Source organism: Anticarsia gemmatalis, chromosome Z (assembly GCF_050436995.1).
Source record: "Anticarsia gemmatalis isolate Benzon Research Colony breed Stoneville strain chromosome Z, ilAntGemm2 primary, whole genome shotgun sequence".
In the NCBI taxonomy this organism is placed as follows: domain Eukaryota; kingdom Metazoa; phylum Arthropoda; class Insecta; order Lepidoptera; family Erebidae; genus Anticarsia; species Anticarsia gemmatalis.
In genome coordinates this window covers 11,345,251-11,364,667 of record NC_134776.1, presented here as the reverse complement: position 1 = coordinate 11,364,667, position 19,417 = coordinate 11,345,251, and positions in this window count along the sequence as shown.

Here is a 19,417-nt window from a genome sequence, read left to right as displayed (position 1 = left end):
CCATCCACTAATTTCTCATATTTTTAGCGCTACAAGTCATATGACAAAGTAATTATCCATTTTGCATTTATACTATTCTTTTGTACCTATAATAGAACAATGGCTAATAAAACCTATCTTGGCACGAAACAACAATATGTATGCGATTCGGACACGCGTAGTAATTGCTAACAAACTGTGTAGGGGAATCAATTTATTGGTGCTATAAAAATTGAAGGGTTGCGAGTTGCGATAAGAACAATTGGACATCGTACAAAAATAGCAGAGCAATGCGGATCATACTCAAAATAAATGTTATCGCTTATCTGATGTCTTGTTTATGTTTTTCTATTTATACAAACGACATTTTAGTCATATTATCATCTGAACATCCTCCCATTAAAATCAGAAGCGGTCTCGACGGCAGCAGTAGCCAATTACCGGAAAACATCTGCATTCCTCATTGTGTGCAAATCTAGCGTACTTACGTCTATCTGGCGGTAATCTCGTTTCAGTAAAGGCAAAATAATTGTTTGTAATTAGTCACTGCGTCACAAACAAAGTGACTTAACTACACACACTTGATGATACAAATTAAACGTTGTCCCTGTGTCTCAGAGTTAAATATCATGAGTCATTGGTATGACGCGTCCAATGATTACTTTTCCACTGTTTATTTAAAATTCCTGAAAGCCCTATTTGGGACCGTGAATTTCCGATAGCTGGAATTGCGTAACAGATTTTTTATGACTTGAGCAATGGCTATTAAATATGAAATAAACAAACACGGTTCACATGTATGATGTAGATATTAGCAGTAGGAATATGAATATTCTGTCCCTTTTACTATTAAGTACCTGTTGTAAATGCAAAACTGGGAGGTAGATCATTGGACACATACCTAATTCAATCTTGTATTGTCTATGAAAAGGTTGTTTATAAAGTTATGAATAATGTTTTTAAATACAGAGACTTAAAGATGCAGGAAAATATGTTCATATTATTAAGGGGTTAAGTAAGGTAAAGTATATTTTAATAAAGTATGATTTCTTTAGGAAGAATTATGTTTGTGATTCTTTAAAATACCTACTACTTAGGTATACTGTACTTAAATCTCGCTATAAGTTTTGCAGCACTAAAAAGTTACCTGAAAATATCAGTTGAACTCTGAGGTTTGGAATAGAAACAAGTTTGTCGCCAAAAAAGTTACTGGGATTCTTAGCCCGTCTCGATATCCCAATTGTAAGTATTTATACGCCTGAAGTAAAAAAAATATAAAACAAGACATTAAACATTTTCAACCTTTTAAATTATATTATTGATTACTTATATTTTCGATAGAGCACCACCCGTAGGCTATTTAGTGCAAAATTAAACATTGTTATATACCTAACATAATTATGTGACGATTCAAAATTCATAACGTGACATATTGGTTAAATTAATTCACTGTAGTAGGACTCTAACTAATTCTGAAATAGTCACTATTTTAAACCCCGGCAGAAGCTACCCACCTCACATGTGTTATTAGCTAAATAATCAGAGGGTTTTAAAAAAACATGATGTGGACAATGAAATTACAGTCAGCAAAAAATATACTAACTTTATTTGTTAAATCAATTATTTTGATATATCAAAACAAAAGAAACCCTTTTTTTTGAATTCGCATTCTGCGATTAACGTAGGCGTTAAATTGCACGAGGGTTGTATAATAATATGTTTTTATAACAATGAAATCATAATCCTCGTAATAAGAAATAAGTATTTTTTCATTTGGCCTCTAGCTTTACCTGTTATTAATTATTACTGATGAAAATATAGGTTACGGCTTCTTGCCACCGCAGAATTCCCTGGAAAAATTATTTAGCAAATATTTAAACCCACAGGATTCTTTCGCCTGAGTCACACCTTTGGCAGGTCAGGTGCGGTGTAACCAGATAACTTGGAATTACATAGCACCATTATTAGCTTTGGAAAACCCCTGAAAAGGCGAAATGCACAAATATTAATTCATTATATTGTTATGGTTAAAATCAAATTTTAAAATAGTAGGAATTTAAAATCTAGAAACAAAACTTCTGTTATTGTATTTTGCTATTCTTAATTAGAGAAGTTGGCGTAGAAGAAAATGATAATATTGTTCTGGACCAGCTTATTCGGGATTTTGCGCGGAGGAAAAAAAATGTATTATAAATCACTGAGTTATTTTTTCTATCATACTTATTCAAGTAATTAAATACAATACAATGTACTTGATCTGTATTCGTGATCACCAAAAAATTAAGTGAGCAAGAAAACAGCTCATGCTTACTATTTTAATCAACAAAAATACAATAAAATATAAGGCTGTATTTTTAAAAATGTAGGTAATCTTAATTAGATTATACGTTTTGCCAAGCCTATCATAACACGTCATTAATATTTACTGTTAATTAGTAGTGAATTATAATCAAATTCTACACGACATTCATTCAAGGAAAAATATACGTCTCATATAATATTGAATCGATTAACCGTAGGTACTGAAATGTTATCCGATTCGCATTCATCTGGTTCTTATCCGACTTGTTCTGGTTTAAATCACCTTTTCATGATATGCTTTTGCGTGTCAACCTCGTCTACTAATTCCTTAGAGTTGAGATCATCAGAACATCACGCAAAGGTTGATTAGGAAATAACGCCCTTTGAGATTAAAGCATTTGCGAAAATTAACCGCTGCACTTCAAGCTCTTGCTAGCTCAATAGAGCCACAAGGACCATGTATAATTATGATTACTAAGCTATAATTATTGTGAACTTTGTATTTCCCCTTTACTGTGGCTAGATAGACCTAGGACATGGTCACAGAATCGTGCCCTGCATTCAGTCTAATATTTTATTTGTTAAATATTAGTAATGGATTGCGAACTGATTTTATTGACCCTTATTAATAATAGTTTTGATTGACCCAAAATAATAATGCAGGGTTTTCCCTTGTATTTTTTTTATTCTGTGGTTTTACAATGCAATTAATTCTTGAGGTAGTGTGTATGGTAAAACTAATATTTTTATTATTTGTTCCTTGTCCCACTTATACATCTTTGTAAACATTACAATTTATTTATGTAGCGGTATAAAATATTTATTTATCTTCTTCTTAGGGCTGTATTAAAAAAATTAAATGCTTAGAAACCAGTACTTTGTGAATCTACCAAAAATAATTGTTAGAAAATATGATGAAGTAAATCGATAAGTAGGTATAAAAAAATGAATATAGACTAATTTTAATTCACCTAAAGGTAGCATGTGGACACAGGATGACATCACTCTGATAGAGTAAAGTGGATGGTGCAACAGCCGACCCGCTGTGTACACGTTTAAAATATTATCATCGACAATTTCATCATGTTTTCCTTACACTTTTCATAGAGATAATTACGAATGGTGCACATGTTTGAAAAAACACGTGAAACAATAAGGCGAGCACTTCAAATCTATTGTTTTGCATCCCACATCAATGGATTTGACCTATCGTTTGATGATGGAACCATTTTCTTCAAGGCTTAGATATAAAATAAACAGAAGAAGCCAAAAATAATGTTAGTTATCTTAATTATCGTTTTGTGTACAATTATGTTGTATATTTTTTGTTATTATATAATAATTTTAACTTTATAATTGTGGCAGAAAATATGCAGCGATACCTTTTTGACTTACAAACAGAATACGTTCTCACAAGCTGTAATGTCGAAGATGTCAGGCATGTATATAAAAATAACGAGTCATGGCAATAAATTAATTATATTTTATAAGGTATTTTTATCATTACATCGTAATGACATAGTATCACCATCAAACACAATCAAAAACTATTGTTCTTAAACAGGAAATATACATCAGTGTAAGTCATCATTGTCAGATTGTTGAGCGTTCAAGTTTAACTATGTAAGCAATAATTTATGGTAGCATTAGTGGAAGCGTCCCTCATTATCCACATCATGGCATTTGAGCCTTTAATAGAGTGTTATAAAAGATGGTTTTGTTTGCGAAAAAATAACGTATCATTATTTGCAAAGCTATGTGCAACTAGGCGTAGCTTTTCCCACATTATGACATACAGGAGTATAATTCGCATGTTTTGAAATAGCTTGTACATAATATGCCGTTGAGAAGGCTTCTGCTACATTATATGATTGAGTAGATCTGTACACGTGTGGTGAGCGAGTCACGTTTGTGCGATGGTTGAGAGCCAAGTTCATTTTATATTATTACGCCGGTAGGGGTGGGACGTTGCGATCGTACTTAGATAAATCGACTTTATGCGCCACATACTTGGTGTAAATCATACTTATTTGATTTCTAACGAGCAAACACTCATGCTAGCAAAGTGCTTGCATGCAGTAAATCGTTTCTTTTTATGAACGGACATTTATATAAAAACTTAATTGTAACATTAATAACAATATCTTTATATATAACTATGGTGATTATATCTCTTATGAGAAAATATAATATCAGTTTACCGGAACTTATAATTTATTATTGTTAGATACACGTTTCTTATGTTTACCACTGAGTACCGTCACATAAACTCTCGTAGGTAAGCCCAGGCAAACTTTTGGAATTCAATTCCAAATCGGCTTTTTTACATTTAGAACACACGAAATGAGCAAATATGATACCACATGAGATAAGCTCAAGCGGGCTCAAAGAACTTTGGTGGAATAGTGATTAGAAATTTCTTCATCTAGTATATTATTATTTGCTTAACTGAAGCAGACTGTAAGAGTCTTAACTCCACTATAAAAAACTGGATAGTTTAGGAGAATATTTCACTTTGAAGTTAAGACAATTCTCCCCTTCACTTAAGGCTATACACTGCGTTACTATCGAAGCACCACTAGCACTAACATTCCCTTTGAAATGGCTACTAGCAACAAGGTATAGACTTATAAATTGCACTTGTTTGTAGCAAATGTTACTTGTTTTGCCTATCACGGAGTTATCTCGGCAAGTTTCTGACTGGTACGACGACAAGACTAACGCACTCATATTAATATTATAAAGAAAGTTTCGTTTGTTAAAAACAGACACAGTAATAAAGTTGTGACTATTCAACGAATATTATAAACGCAAAAGTTTGTGACGATGTACGTATTTTTGTAACGCTTTCACGAAAAAATAACTTATTACCTGACTTAATAAGTTATAACCTGGATTACCACGCAGACGAAGTTGCGAACTCAAACTACTAGGGTATACTTTATGTATGTTGTTTATTGTAAACATATTTCGTCAGTTAAGGCTGCCTAGGAACTTCAAAATTATCAGTTTATACATTAGGTTTATACATTAAGCTACTTACATATAAAACAGCAATGTAGTAAAAACCTGAAAGAGTGGCACAGAAGTGAATTATTGGTATTGAAAATGAAAAGATTTTTGTATTTGCCTGTTTGTATATTGAAGGCGTTGATTAGAAGCAATATCTTACAAAACATAAAATATATTACCTATTGTTCTTTTTACTATTTACATTCACGCTTAGTATGTTAACAATAGTGAAAATGACTTGAAGTAATAAAATCATTTTCTTGATCTAAAAATAATAACAGAAGCGGAAAATTGCATTATCTATTTTTATTCTAAAGGCTTAAACTGTAGGCCTTCCAATTTAAAATGAATATGAGAAGATAAGATTAGTGCGGTCTAGAGTTTCAAAATACAATAATATTGCATTTATATTAGCAATATTAATTATAAGTAAGATAACTTGAATATTATAGACATTATAAATTCGTTCTAATTAATTTTTAAGACCCATACCAAGTACCAGTGTCGGTGAGTTACTTAGTGCTACTTTGAAACTGTTTTTTTTGGCATTCTGATAGTAATCGAAATTTGCGATTACTGTGGGCTTTTTTAAATTTTTAGTCAGAGGTCAAGAGGCCATGAGCTATTGGCACATTAGCAAACTAAATATGCAGAAATAGCGAAGGTTAGTTTTTTATTGCTTCCTTGATCATCTCGCTTTACATACATAAATTATAAAATTGATTATAATATTGTAACGAAAATATTAAATTTTAACACCAAGTGTTGTTTTCAAAATTGACCTTAGGAGCAAATATCAATCAAATGATTATTAAAAAATATGACATCTGTAAGATTTTAATTAAAAAATATGTAGAAGAAACATTTGTTCACAAAATTAAAAAGTTAACGATTTATTTACGTAACGAACCGCAGACCTTGACTTAATTAAAAGGAAACCAGTTTATTTGGGGGCGAAGGAAACTCCGTCGAGGGATATAAAACCGATAGACATGTAGATATACAGGTCTTTAAAGAACACTAAACTATAAAACGTGTGGTTTTTGTGCATAAATGTTTTTATCAAGATCATCTGTTTGTGCTACATTTAAAACGTCATGTGCAGTACTTGAGAAGCGGAATTGTAGATGTGCAGATTTCGTACTTTAAGGATACTCGCGCACGACTAATAGAAGGCTGTGCAAATCTTGATAATGCAATTCCGTTTAATAAAGCGATCTTGTTTATGTCATACTGTTTTTTGTTCAGGCAATGCTGATCAACAACACTCTTTTGATATCAATGACACTGATGATAAAACAGAGTTGTTTTGTATTAGATGAATATTCAAGTATTCGATGATGAATTCGTTCTTCTGATTCTTAATGTAATAGTAAACCAAAAGCTAGCCTAAAATACATATAAGTACGTACGTATCTAAATGCCTAGTTTCCATTAGGTTAGGTGTTTACCTAGTCCTTTGACCTTCCCAGTTGATTTACCGAATTTGTTACGATCCCTGCATCTTTCTTTCTCATAAACAACATAAGCAGCATTAGGTAGTATCGGAAAGAAGTAAGATCATTTTTAAATTGATGAAGAGATGATGCTCTTTCGATCATGAGTGCTTGAATGCAACTAATTAAAACTTGTTTAGTTTCGGGGATTTTAAGATATCATTAAAACGCTGTGGTATAAAGTTGTTATTGACCATAAATATCGAATGCTTACGTATGTCCAAAAAACTCTGAATACTTAAGAGCATTTTTATTTTATTTAATTTGTTTTGGGTTCGGGGGACGATAATATTTTGGATTTGCAAACAAGTTTGAATCAAAGGTGTTGTTATACACGCATCGAGTTCAGATGTTCAATTTCTTTTTTATTTTGACTAACACACACACAACATATTGAAAAACTCCAATATCCTACCCGCAGATTAAGGACTTAAGCACTGCACTGAATTCTCCTTTTGAAAGTATTTCACATATTTGAATAATCACTAGCATAGCACTGCACATGGGCACACATTTACTTTGTAAGAAATTAGATTTCTTGGGAAGATTAACTTCTTTTAAATTTCTAAGTAACTATAAAGTCTCGTAAAAGTATCTATTTCATATTATTTATCACGTAGTCACAATTCTCTGTCAAATCAATCCAGTCACTTCAAGGGATTAACTATAGATTGAAGATATAAATATTTATGAATCACAAGAAATTTCCTCTCGAGAAAAAAATATTTAAGAGCAAGAGAGCTCTTTAATATACAACTGTGATACAAACAAGTGTACCTCGAACATAATCTCAATTTAAAGCTGCCCTTGGATATTCGGACTTTATCCCTTTAACAGAGGGGAGAAAGGTTCGGTGAAATAGTGACCTTAAATCAATATTATCAAAGACCAAAATATGAAATTAATCTTCCCCCATCATTTTGATTTCGTATCAATTGGGGTGGCGTTGCTAGGCACCATTGGTAAGCATTGGAGACGCTCATAGCTAGATGCGCTCACCGATCGGCAAACGATTTGTGGGTTAAGCATCGCTCGGTGCGGACATTCCATGGATGGGTGCCCAGCGGTTATTGCCTTTCGCGCCTCGGAGAGTACATAGAAAGTCAGTACTGGTTGTTATGAATTAAGTTACAGCCTTTAAGCATTTCTTTCGGGGAGCTTGAATAACTTTGACACTAGGTCGATCACTAACCATACGATAAGTTTGTAAGATAGTTACAAATGTTACAATTCACAACACAGACACACTTCAACAGTAAAAAACTGTATTTTCACAAAAAACGTGCCCACGGACAAAAAAATACCTAAAGTAGCAAAATCGTGAATGTAATGTTTTTCAGTCCTATTTGTAAATTAATTTAAAGATGGTAATAAGCTATCCCTAGGACTTGACATCACATTCACGTTAATATGCCATAATTCGAACTTGTATCTAGCCAACTTCGGAAAAAAACTTCGATAGCGCGATTCAGGATTTTCGGTTAGGGTGGGGTTTGAAAGCTACATTGCATTTTGAAACCCATGTTACTAAAAGGGCTTTGTTTCAAGATTACTATTCAATTATAAAATTAGAGGTTTGGTTGATAAGAAAACTAAAATTGGGAAAATAGATATAAAATTTCGTAAATTTCCTACGGCACAGTACTGTCTAGGGTAAGTGCCCTCTGTTGGGAAATAGCGCGTCAATAACTGACAGGGGTGGCGGGGAGAGGGGCGGAGGGGGAGCTAGACGGACTTGTTAGTACTTAATATAATTCGAGAAATAAGTATTGGGTTCAATCAATTTTACTCAGAATTTGAAATAGATTTGAGAACTCCAATACTATTTAAATCAAAGTTGGCGATGGATATTCCTACTTATTGTAGTTCGTGTCAATTATACGAATTTTTGAGCAGGCATTCTAATGATTGACTCGAGAAAATTATTCATTTAAATTGTATTTTTTTCCGTCCGTTAAAATTATTCAAGGAATGTAATGTTTGTTAAGAACCGATTAAGTATAGCGATATGCGATAGGTTTAGAAAAAATATGGGTTTCCATGGCAGAGTATGTCTTTTTTGCAAATATATACTCTGCCCGCCCTCTGTTGAGAAAAAGCACGCTATCATCATGCAGGGGAGGCGGGGAGGGTGGAAGGGGTAGTATCTAAAACGACTAGTAGAAGAATATCTTTTTGCAATAATTTATTTCAAAACACTCAAAAACAACATGTGTCGTTTCAACTTTCGCATATAATCAAGTTTTTATTGGATTATTCTTTGTTTTTTCTATAGAGGGTCGAATGGCTCCGGCTAAATTTTTTTTGCTTGTTTACAAATACTCAATAAATCACCGTACTAATATTTCAGTGTATGTCGCAAGAAAGCTTACCTTATTTTCTAAATAGTAATGAAAATAGGTTACTGTAGGCCTGTATGAACAGTATAAAAATGCTCAACTCCCATTTTTGGTCGAGTCACATGACTTAAATCAGTTTTTAGTATTTTACAGTTACAATTTTATTTATTTTACACTTTAGTACTTACAATAAATATACAACATTAAAGCACAGGGAAATAAATGAGAAAAGTTTAAAAAATATTTTAGATATTTTGACATAAAGCTTCTTTAAAATGCAAACTCTATCTGGATTTAAGTTAAGAATAAGTCACTTTTAATAACTTATAGTTTGTATTAATGTTTTTCAAATTAAATGAATGTTACTTTCTTTTTAACTGTATTCTACTTTGTTCCAGTAATTGAAAAATTGTTCATTACATATGTTAATGCATAAATAAATACATGAAAAGTAAAAGTCCCATAGGTAGTTAAAGCCCTGCCCAAATTCGTAAATACATTGAATGTATTTACGAATTTGGACAGTTTCCTTCCCTTCGAGAAATAGTGCGGAAGTAAGCAAGGGACGCCGGGAGGGTTGAAAAGGGGAGATAAACGTGTGAATGCACAAAATGGTGGTCCATGTGTGTTGTCTAATTTTCTACCATCGATACGGTATTTTATTATAAGTCAAATCAGCAACTCTTCATGAGTCTATGTGTATTGTCTAATTTTCTTCCATCGACACGGTATTTTAACTCTTCATGAAATGTCAAAAACAGGTAAAGTAAGTAAAGAAATATGACATAGTGACGAGCAGTGACAGCCGAGTTCTTTTAGCATGTGCCTTCCCAGTTAGTGATCGAGGGTTCGTATCCGAAGCAACCCACCAATGACTTTTTGAAGTTATGTGTGTAAGTATTACAATTAATTATCATTTGTTTCAACGGTGAAGGAAAACATCGTGATACAACTTTGTGTAACCGAGAGTTCTTTAGAAAGGTTCTTAAAGGAATGCAAAGTTTCATTATTTTACGTTTACAGCCCTATTGTCTAAATATCTACCGTCAATACGGTATTTTACTATCAGTCAGATCAACTTGTCCTCATAAAATCTATTTATATAGAAATACTGACCTAATGACTTCACCAAAATAGTAAAGTTTTCGTCAGGATCAAATAAGCAATTAATACGTTGATTATGTATACCTTTTGTAATTTAAATTTGAAATATTATAAAGAAACAATTGAACATAGCGTAAAGGAGATCGGCAGATTTCGTACAGCTTAAAGTTGGTGTTGTTTCGTTACAGAATTTGTACCACTTATTAAGAGGGCTAAGTCACTTATTTTTATTTGGGAGTATTATTTTTAGAAGTCCGGATTAATTAATAATTAAGGAAGAAAGATTTGATAAATTACATACTATTTTTGGTCTATGTCTTATATTTGTTGACAACTAAAGAAAAAGAAAATCTCATGAGACGTCACTGTTAGTCTGACGTCTACGCATCCGCTTATTTGCTGTTGTTTTGGATTGTGGTTTTGACTGCATCTGAGCAATTTAGCGAACTATCGGGGCTTCTTAAAATGGACATAACTTTTACCTCCCAACTTTAAAAAATATAAGAATTTTTAAATAAGCTTGTCTATCATATTAGCTACGAATTAAAACAAAAACTAAACCTAAACATGATATTTTATAAGCTGTACGAATTCTTCATACAAACCTGCCGTTCGCCTTTGTCTACAAGTATTTTATATTTTCATTATTCCAGTAAAGTCAACAATTGTATTAATGAAAGCACTTGAAAATAATAATACTGAGGATCTATCAATAATTAAAATCAGGATAGACCTAAGTACAACCACTTGCCACGTTCTTTTTCCATGCCTTATTCTCATCCATACATCTTATCACACGGGAGCGCCGGTTTCGAAGAATACGCACCTGGCTTTTTTGCAAGAACCCTAGAAGTATATGTCTTATTCTCATATTTTTTCATTTTACTTATTTCTTCAAACAATAAACACATTGTGTATCAATAATATGTGTGTTCTTACAGATATACCTACATAACTACTATACCTAATTACAAGTTACAAGTAAACGCGTAGCCTCATTTCAGCCCTTCTTAAAAGGAAATTTTAGTATAATATTACAGAATAATAAATATGAAAAACATTATATCAATGTTTAAGTGTAGGGTTTTAGATGGAACCAGTAATATTATAAAGTATAGTATTTATCACGGCAATGTCACATTTGTACCTGCTAAAGTCTTTACATTCCCTAAAAAAAATATTTAAAAACGTTCACTTACATGTATTCTTATTAGGATGCTAAACTTTTGTCATTAAAACAACGTTTCATTATTTCCAATACATCCATGGCGACAAAAAGTGTTTGGCGGGTTGAGTAGTTTTTGAGCCCTTGCCAATTTTCATGGGCAACAAATGAATTAGCCGCCCTTAGACCTACAATATTATTTCCTAATAAGTTTGCTCAAAATATCGAACTATTCCTTATTTCATTTGTCAATTATATTGTATTAATCCTCAAAGATCAAAGGTCAATATGTATATAAAATATCACGCCTATTATACCCGCAGATAGCAGATACATCTACATAATATATGTAAGGTACCTGCGGGTATTAAGGCCTGTCGGGTAATAAGGCCTAAATCACAAAAAACGTACGAAATACAGTAGTTGACGATCAAGATTACTGTCACACAAGCTCAGAGCGTATACAAGTCGCTGCAAAGTGGCGGACGCACTCTAGCACTTCTCCTCCCGCAAATATCGTCGAAATCATTCAGAAGTGCGGTTCAGCAGCACGAATTATAAAAATTGACTCTAGTAAAACGTAAGTTGTTTAGAAAATATCATATTTACAAACCTGTATTGACTGTCCGCTTATTAATTAATGTATGCTTGTCTGTAAATTACCGTTTTAAGAGACTTGTAGTTATAAAAAATATATTATTATTCTTTTCTGTAAATAGGTGGCTGGCGGACATTAAGGCCTATAAAATTTTACAATAAGCCTTATTATACTCCTATTTTTTTAACTGCTATATAAGTAGGAGCGTGTTTTTAAAATGTTTTTTAGTGGTAGTATATACGTAGTTTATATTTTCAATTTATATATTATTGTTTTTAGTGCTTACAGTCACGATGCCTCCCAAACGAGCATTGTGGTCAGAAGGCGATCTGACAAAAATAAATCACAAAAAAAAAAATGATCGGTACTGTCATGCTTGCAAATAAGATAGAATGGATGATGCTATGAGGCAATGTTCGCGATGCTCTAAGTGGTACCACGAAGAATGTGTCGGTTTGACTGCAGAATATACTGATGATTTTCAATGTCCTGATGGATGCGAATAAGGACATTTTTTTTATTTATTAAGACTACTATGTTTTCTATTGCCTTATGTTAATGATTATTGATGTCAAGAATACTAATTTACTTAGTTTAAGTTGATTTTTGAATAGTTTATAGTATAGGCCTTTTTACCCTACCCTATTATAATAAGGCCTAAAGACAGCGTTTTTTTAAAAGTGATATAATGTTTTAGTTTTAAGCTTTAGAAGCTATTTTTTGTTTAAACTCGGTAGTAATATAAGTACATGACTGATTATTATAAAAACTGGTTGATTATATTGGATATTCTTCATTTTATTACAAATCTCCCTTAGCTAGGCCTTAATACCCGCGGGTACCTTATGTATGTTTCGCCCTATACAATGTTTTCTCATGTAAAAACAAAGAGACAAGTCTATTGCTGTATACCGGGTATGTTACCAAACTTCAGACTACTATTGAGAAATATTCAAATATAAATTTGAAAAAGACCAATAGCAATTTGTCCGACCTGGGTATCGAAACCGAGATCTCGCGATCAGCAGTTGTATACACTACCGATCAGACCAGGTAGGAAGTCAAACGTATAATATTGTAGAACACGTGATTTTGCGCAATATCGACCGCTCGGGTCCCGTCGACGCGCCGAATACTCATATATTTTCGTTCACGATATGTATTCAACAATTTTCCAAAACACACTATCTACCTAAGAAAATATTAATCTTCGGACATTGTACTCCTTGTGTACTTGTAGCTAAATGTTAATGTGCGTTTAAGTATATCAAATATGATAAACTGTTGCTCTTTGTCTCCTATAAACATTATAAGTTAGATCATTAAAAATAGAGATTTGTGAGATGCACTTTTAAATATTGTTGTTTATACAAATACGCATATTTGACATAATATTATCCAAAATAGCAAAAGCGATAATGTCATGAGTAATTCAGTCCTTGTTTTATAGAGCGATCTTAAACGGCTAGCCTAAGGATCTGAAACACATGACATGGTCGCCGAAAGGACAAATACGGAACTTGAACTGATTCATGTTTTGGCTAAAACTCCGATAGCGCGATGCAGCACTTTCCCTTACTGAAGGTTATACACGGAATTGAGCCGTAAAAAATAAACGTGAATAAATTGAGCATGTCGATAAAGTACAGATACAATAAAAAAATATCGGATTAAATCGGTGACGAATCTCAAAACTTGAAAAACTGCCAAATTTTGATGATTGCAAAACCTTCCCGGACCTGAAAATAGCCATCTGTGAGGAAATAGCGAAATTACACGGTGGGAGGAGGGAGGCATATGAGGGTGGCAGGTGGCGAAAGTGCAGGCTCTGAAAAAGAGATGTATTGATTTGTAAAACGAGAATTTTCTGTTAAATATGCAAAACTTGCACCTGAAATTAATTCTAAATAATTGCTAACAATTTCAAAATTCGATAAAAGGTTTAAAAGATTTTGGTGTGTTTTGAACCTTCGATTTCTTTTTCTGGGAGTCGTACTTATACCACTCGGCTACCATTGTTCATATTTAAGATTGGAGTTAATAAATTTTGATTGTTTTCGAAAGTAAATTGGATAAAAAAGTTTATAGATAATATATAAGTTTTATACATTATTATGGGGAGATAAACTTATAATATTTAATTTACCGATAAGGGAGAATTTGGTGTATGATGTTTTTATAATGCTTAAAGGATTCAAGAAAATTATTCCTTTTTTGCATAGGTACTAAAAAAATTATGGCAGTTACAAAGATACATTTTATTCGTTTTCAAAATAAAATAAAGTATGAAATAATTTATGAAAGTCATTCCTCAGAAAAAAAAATATTTTGGGTATGCGAAGTTTCTTTATTACAGTATTACACTTCGGCTCTAGAACCAGCGTTAATTCTATTTTTAATAGGTACACATAATTTAGAAAAAAAAATCTTTTAATAATATTATTGTTTTTTAAACATTTATTTTACTAGCGAAATTTAATTTTATGTAATTAACCTAAAATAACAAAACGTGAATGTGATACAGTTTCGGTCCTAAAGGTCGTGTAATTTATTTAGCGGTGGTAATAGGCTAGCCTTAGGTCTCCGAAAATTATCACATTTACGTCAAACTACTACATTCCGAACTTGTATTTATACTAGTTTGGCCGAAAAATCCGTTAGCGCGATGCAGCATTTTCGCTAATCGTACGTTTTATACGTTTAATTGAATAGATAAATACAGGTGAATACATAGTATTTTATCATTAAATTATGATTCCAAAGGAAAATAAGAGTTCCGATAAATGTAAAAATAGAAATTAGGAAAAAACACGCATAGCAGACATGGGTTTTCGTGAATCGCAAAGGTCGCGGCCCTCTGTTGAGAAAAACTGTGAGACTGACTGTAGCAGGGGCTTTAATTGCAATTTTAAAGCATTTATGTTAATAAAAAATGTCTAATTTTCATACAGAACAGTTCTACTAATTTTTTGAAGACAATATTAGAGTTTAATCATTAGTTTTTAGGTTTTTCGAACTGAAACTACTCTAAGCGTAAAATGCGAATTTGGGACTAAAGTGAGTCAGTTGAATACGTTTCATCAAAAAATAATTACCAAAAAAATATAAACAAATATTTTTGTAACGTATTTGCTTTCAATTTGTAGAAAATAGGGTAATATAGTTTATTTTAACTAGTTTACGAATTTCGACCTTTATATGAACCCGGGTTTTCCTACACCATGACGCACACATAGAGGCTTTATCAACCGTATCCCTGCCATCTAGTGTTCAATAGCTTAAATTTTGTATAGACTAGACAGGGGTGAAATTTAGCAGTGAAGTGCTAAGAATATGCCTAACTTGCTACCTACGTATTTGGTCAAGAGCCCGTATATAAACTATCAAATCTGTTATGCCTTTACCAAAGTATGTTATACAAGCTGCATAAATCGTAACAAAAACAGTGTTTGATAGTACTTAAACTACAATCATATTTTCACTATTTTACAAAGAATATATTCTAAACATAGTGTTATGGAAAGTATCTAAAAAAACTCCTAAAACTTTACTACGTTTCATGTAAGTAAGTAGCATTTCATGTAAATTAATAAAACCTTACATTTCTCCCTTAGAATAAAGATAAGATATAGAATAAGATAAGAAAATTGTATACAAATTGTGATATTTGTTTTCACGTAAAATAAGACATACAATCACTACACATACATAAACCACTTTCACTTTTGTAATTTTCGTAAAAATATATATTCTGTAATTCCACACAATTGATAAAAGTCCTATTAGATGAGAGGTAATAAACTACAAAGGTACACCCGAAAACCGTGTCGTATCTGTCTAGAATTTTAATTTATTGCTCTTTCCCCACAAATTTTGCGACCCTTGAATAAGCCCCGCCCACGTCGCGTCCTGGCTCCGCCCAACCCGTCCCGGCGGCGAGAGATCCCATGTTCCCCTAAAAATGTTCAAAAGCATAAAAGTTAGTTTTATAAGTTTTGCATCGAGTTAGTGTGTGATATAATTTTACTAATTTTGTTACAAAACAACTATGATCATGAGAAATGTTAGTTGTTATTTATGTTTTTTGACTTTTGCGACAAATATGACCTAGTGAAACATTTTCTATATGTTTGTTTGTGGACGGATAAAAGTAACATAGCAAAGCTGTCTTATATCTATTTAACAGTCGAGCCGCGACACCAAAAGAAAGACACACAACAAAAAAATTGAAAAAAATGAAAACACAATTCAATTGAGAAACTTATCTGTACGTTTTTTTAAAGACGATTAAAAGTAATGCTACCAATGTTATTCTATTGCGGTTTTCGCTCGCAAAAAGCATTTTTTTAAGTAACTGTAAGAAGTCTTACATCTTGTTAAACAGTCGAGCCGCGCTACAGAGTTACTGATACTTACTTATAAGAGCTTAATTTTGAAGGTAGCCGCGAACATAGCCGACGAGACAAAATTGTATTCCTTTGTATTTTCCTGAATGATAATGATTGGCGGCCGAGTGGTATAAGCTTATTCTAAGTCAACGCGCTAATAACTTTTTGAAGTTAAAACTGTTATAGAACACCTAGATACTTTTTGTTTAGTATAACCTACTTTTAAATATTTTTAATGTCTAAGATAAGACTCATCATCTTTCTCGTCGATAGATTTCCAGTTAATATATCTACTTAGAAGAAAGACATACTCGGATCATATCAGTGATGTCATACAAAAGGTACAAAGTACTCGTAACCGGCAGTCCTTTATGACAAGATGTATGGATGTGTTAGAGGCAAGGGAAGTTTGTATGGACCAAATGGCGTTCTTCGGTCTATACCAATATTACGTATGTATGCACTAAGACTACTAAAGATGACCTACTACTAGAAGCCAGTTTACTACTAAAAAAAGTAACAAATTGTCTATTCTTCTATTTTGGATAACTTAAACACTAGTCGCACTAAATAGGAAACAGCCTAGGTACCTCCTGAGATACAGAATCCACTAGCTCAGATGGTTAAAACATACTTTTAAAGGGCCTAATATAACAACTTTTAATTAAATCTATCTAAATTTAGAGTAAACTTGTGAAGGCAGTACAACAAATAAAAATAAATATAGCTATAGATTGATGATTTCTCTCTCTTATTGTATTAGGTTTGAGAATTTTGAAGTAATAATAAAATGAAATAAATAATTTTGAATTTGAATTCTATTCAGTTTTTAGAGGGTGACGGTTCTATGTAAAGTTCTCAATCTCAATTTGACTAACTTGATGATCTTTTGTGCAACAGTAAAATAGCTGTTGGTGGCAGAATAAATGTATCGTATATTATTCGAAAAGTATAATTATATATTAGATATGTATTACGAAGGATCATCTATTTATTTATGGGACGCGTATGGTACTTTTATTGTTTCTATTTTTTATTGTGTTGACAATGTTGACGTAGATAATTAATTAAAAATATTGAATAAGTTTCGATATATTAAATAAAAATAAATAATTTAGGCCTCCATTAGAACCCTTATAATTTCATCATGTCTGTCCGTCTATCCGTAGCATAGCTTAGTACCTCTTAGTACTAAAAACCTGTAATTTGCATAAATATAAATTATTCAGAATTAAATAGAATAATTAGTACAGAATTGTTCACCTTTAAAATAAAGATATACCTACAGGTGGCAATAAAAGATTGTCCAATGGCCATGGAGGAAAGTCTTATTAATATTGATAATTCCTTAATTCACTGAAAGGAAACATACTTTTTTATTAAAATTAATAGACCTGCATTGATTTTATAAGTTTTGGCAATAACGGGGAGTCAAACTAACATAAAAGTAAAACAAAAACAACCTTCACTATTTTATTGTGCTAATCGATGGGATATCCTCAAGATAACGCAAAGTAATAAAAAATATCCTTTCTTAGATTGCATGATGACGATGAGCAACTTAACCCTTTATTGCGCGCGGCTTAAACGCAATTAGCCCGTTTTTAAATGGACTGAAAGGGGTCTAATTTACTTACAACAGCCAAAATATATTTTTAAAAGGAAATTATTTTACAATGCAATGCTACTGTTTTACCCCAATACTAAATGCTATACGCAAGCCAACACGATTTCAATAATACTAAGTATTTATGGAGTCTAACTGAACTTTACTGCTTCATCAGTTGGCGGATAGCCGAGCGGCATAAGCATTCGCGTCACACGCAAGTGACCGAGGGTTCAAAACCAAGTCAAAACGCAAATGATTTTTCGAACTTTTTGAACTTTGTATGTGTATTAAAAATTATTGTCACTTGTTTTTATTGTAAGGAGAAGTCCTGAGGATGCTTTCTAAGCCTAAGAGTTTTTAAATTGTTTAACAAAGAATTGCAGAGTCCCTTACGTTTTCTAGGAAAATAGTGTGTGCAACACTCGAATAGTATCTTTTTCAAATAATGTATCTTAAATTTATTAAAAATAAATTGCATTATTATAAAAAATGGACAGTATATTATATGCGCGTGTGAATATGTGTTTAACGCGACAATATCGCGTCATTAAAGGCTTCGGATAATAATATAGCAACTACTAAACAGAAAAAAAACGTTACAAATATAAAGTTACTGAAAAAAGAAACAATACTAAATCAGTGTCTCACTGGAATGCGTCAACAATACAGTCGTCAAATTATCCAATGGGGCACTGATCCATACTAATAAGCAAACGTGAATGTGGGCATTCACGTTGAAAATGATATTTTTTGCTGGTATTTATACTACGTTTAGGGAAAACTCTGATATCGCGATGTAGCATTTCCTATAATTCCACATTTCATGTTTCATTCTCTACTAAGCAAAATATGCCGAAATATCGTTTTTCCTGTCACAATCCTTATTGAATGGGTCAATAGACACAAACATGAGTAAATTGTGAGTTAGATTTTTTTGTAAAGCTGTAGTCCTTTGGCATTGAAAGTGCCCTCTATTAGGAAATAGCGTAATTTAGCGGAGGACAGGCCTCCTTTGAATGAGGGAGATGAGGCCCGTTCCCGATTGGATTATGCTTTCTCTATGCATTCCTGTGGGCGGGGCAAACTATTTCACACCTTTTTAAAACTTAAAAACAAATTTTGAAACTATACCTCAAGACTACGGCTAATCCAGTTCATACCCTTGTAAATGACGATAGTGAATTTTACAGAACGAATTTGATGATGCAGGCCACTTGCATTACCGTATAAGTATTAAAATATGAGCGCATCCTTGTGCAATGCCATCTATTGAGGGGTAGTTGCATCGTTGCAACGTAGGGGGCGGTCCTAGGCAGAGAAATTTAATTAGCAAAACAGCATGGCCGCCGACGAAATTAAAAATGTATGTTGTAAAAAGTAAAGATGTTATAAAAGTAATAACAAGTAGTTTTTTCGAGTTATGTTC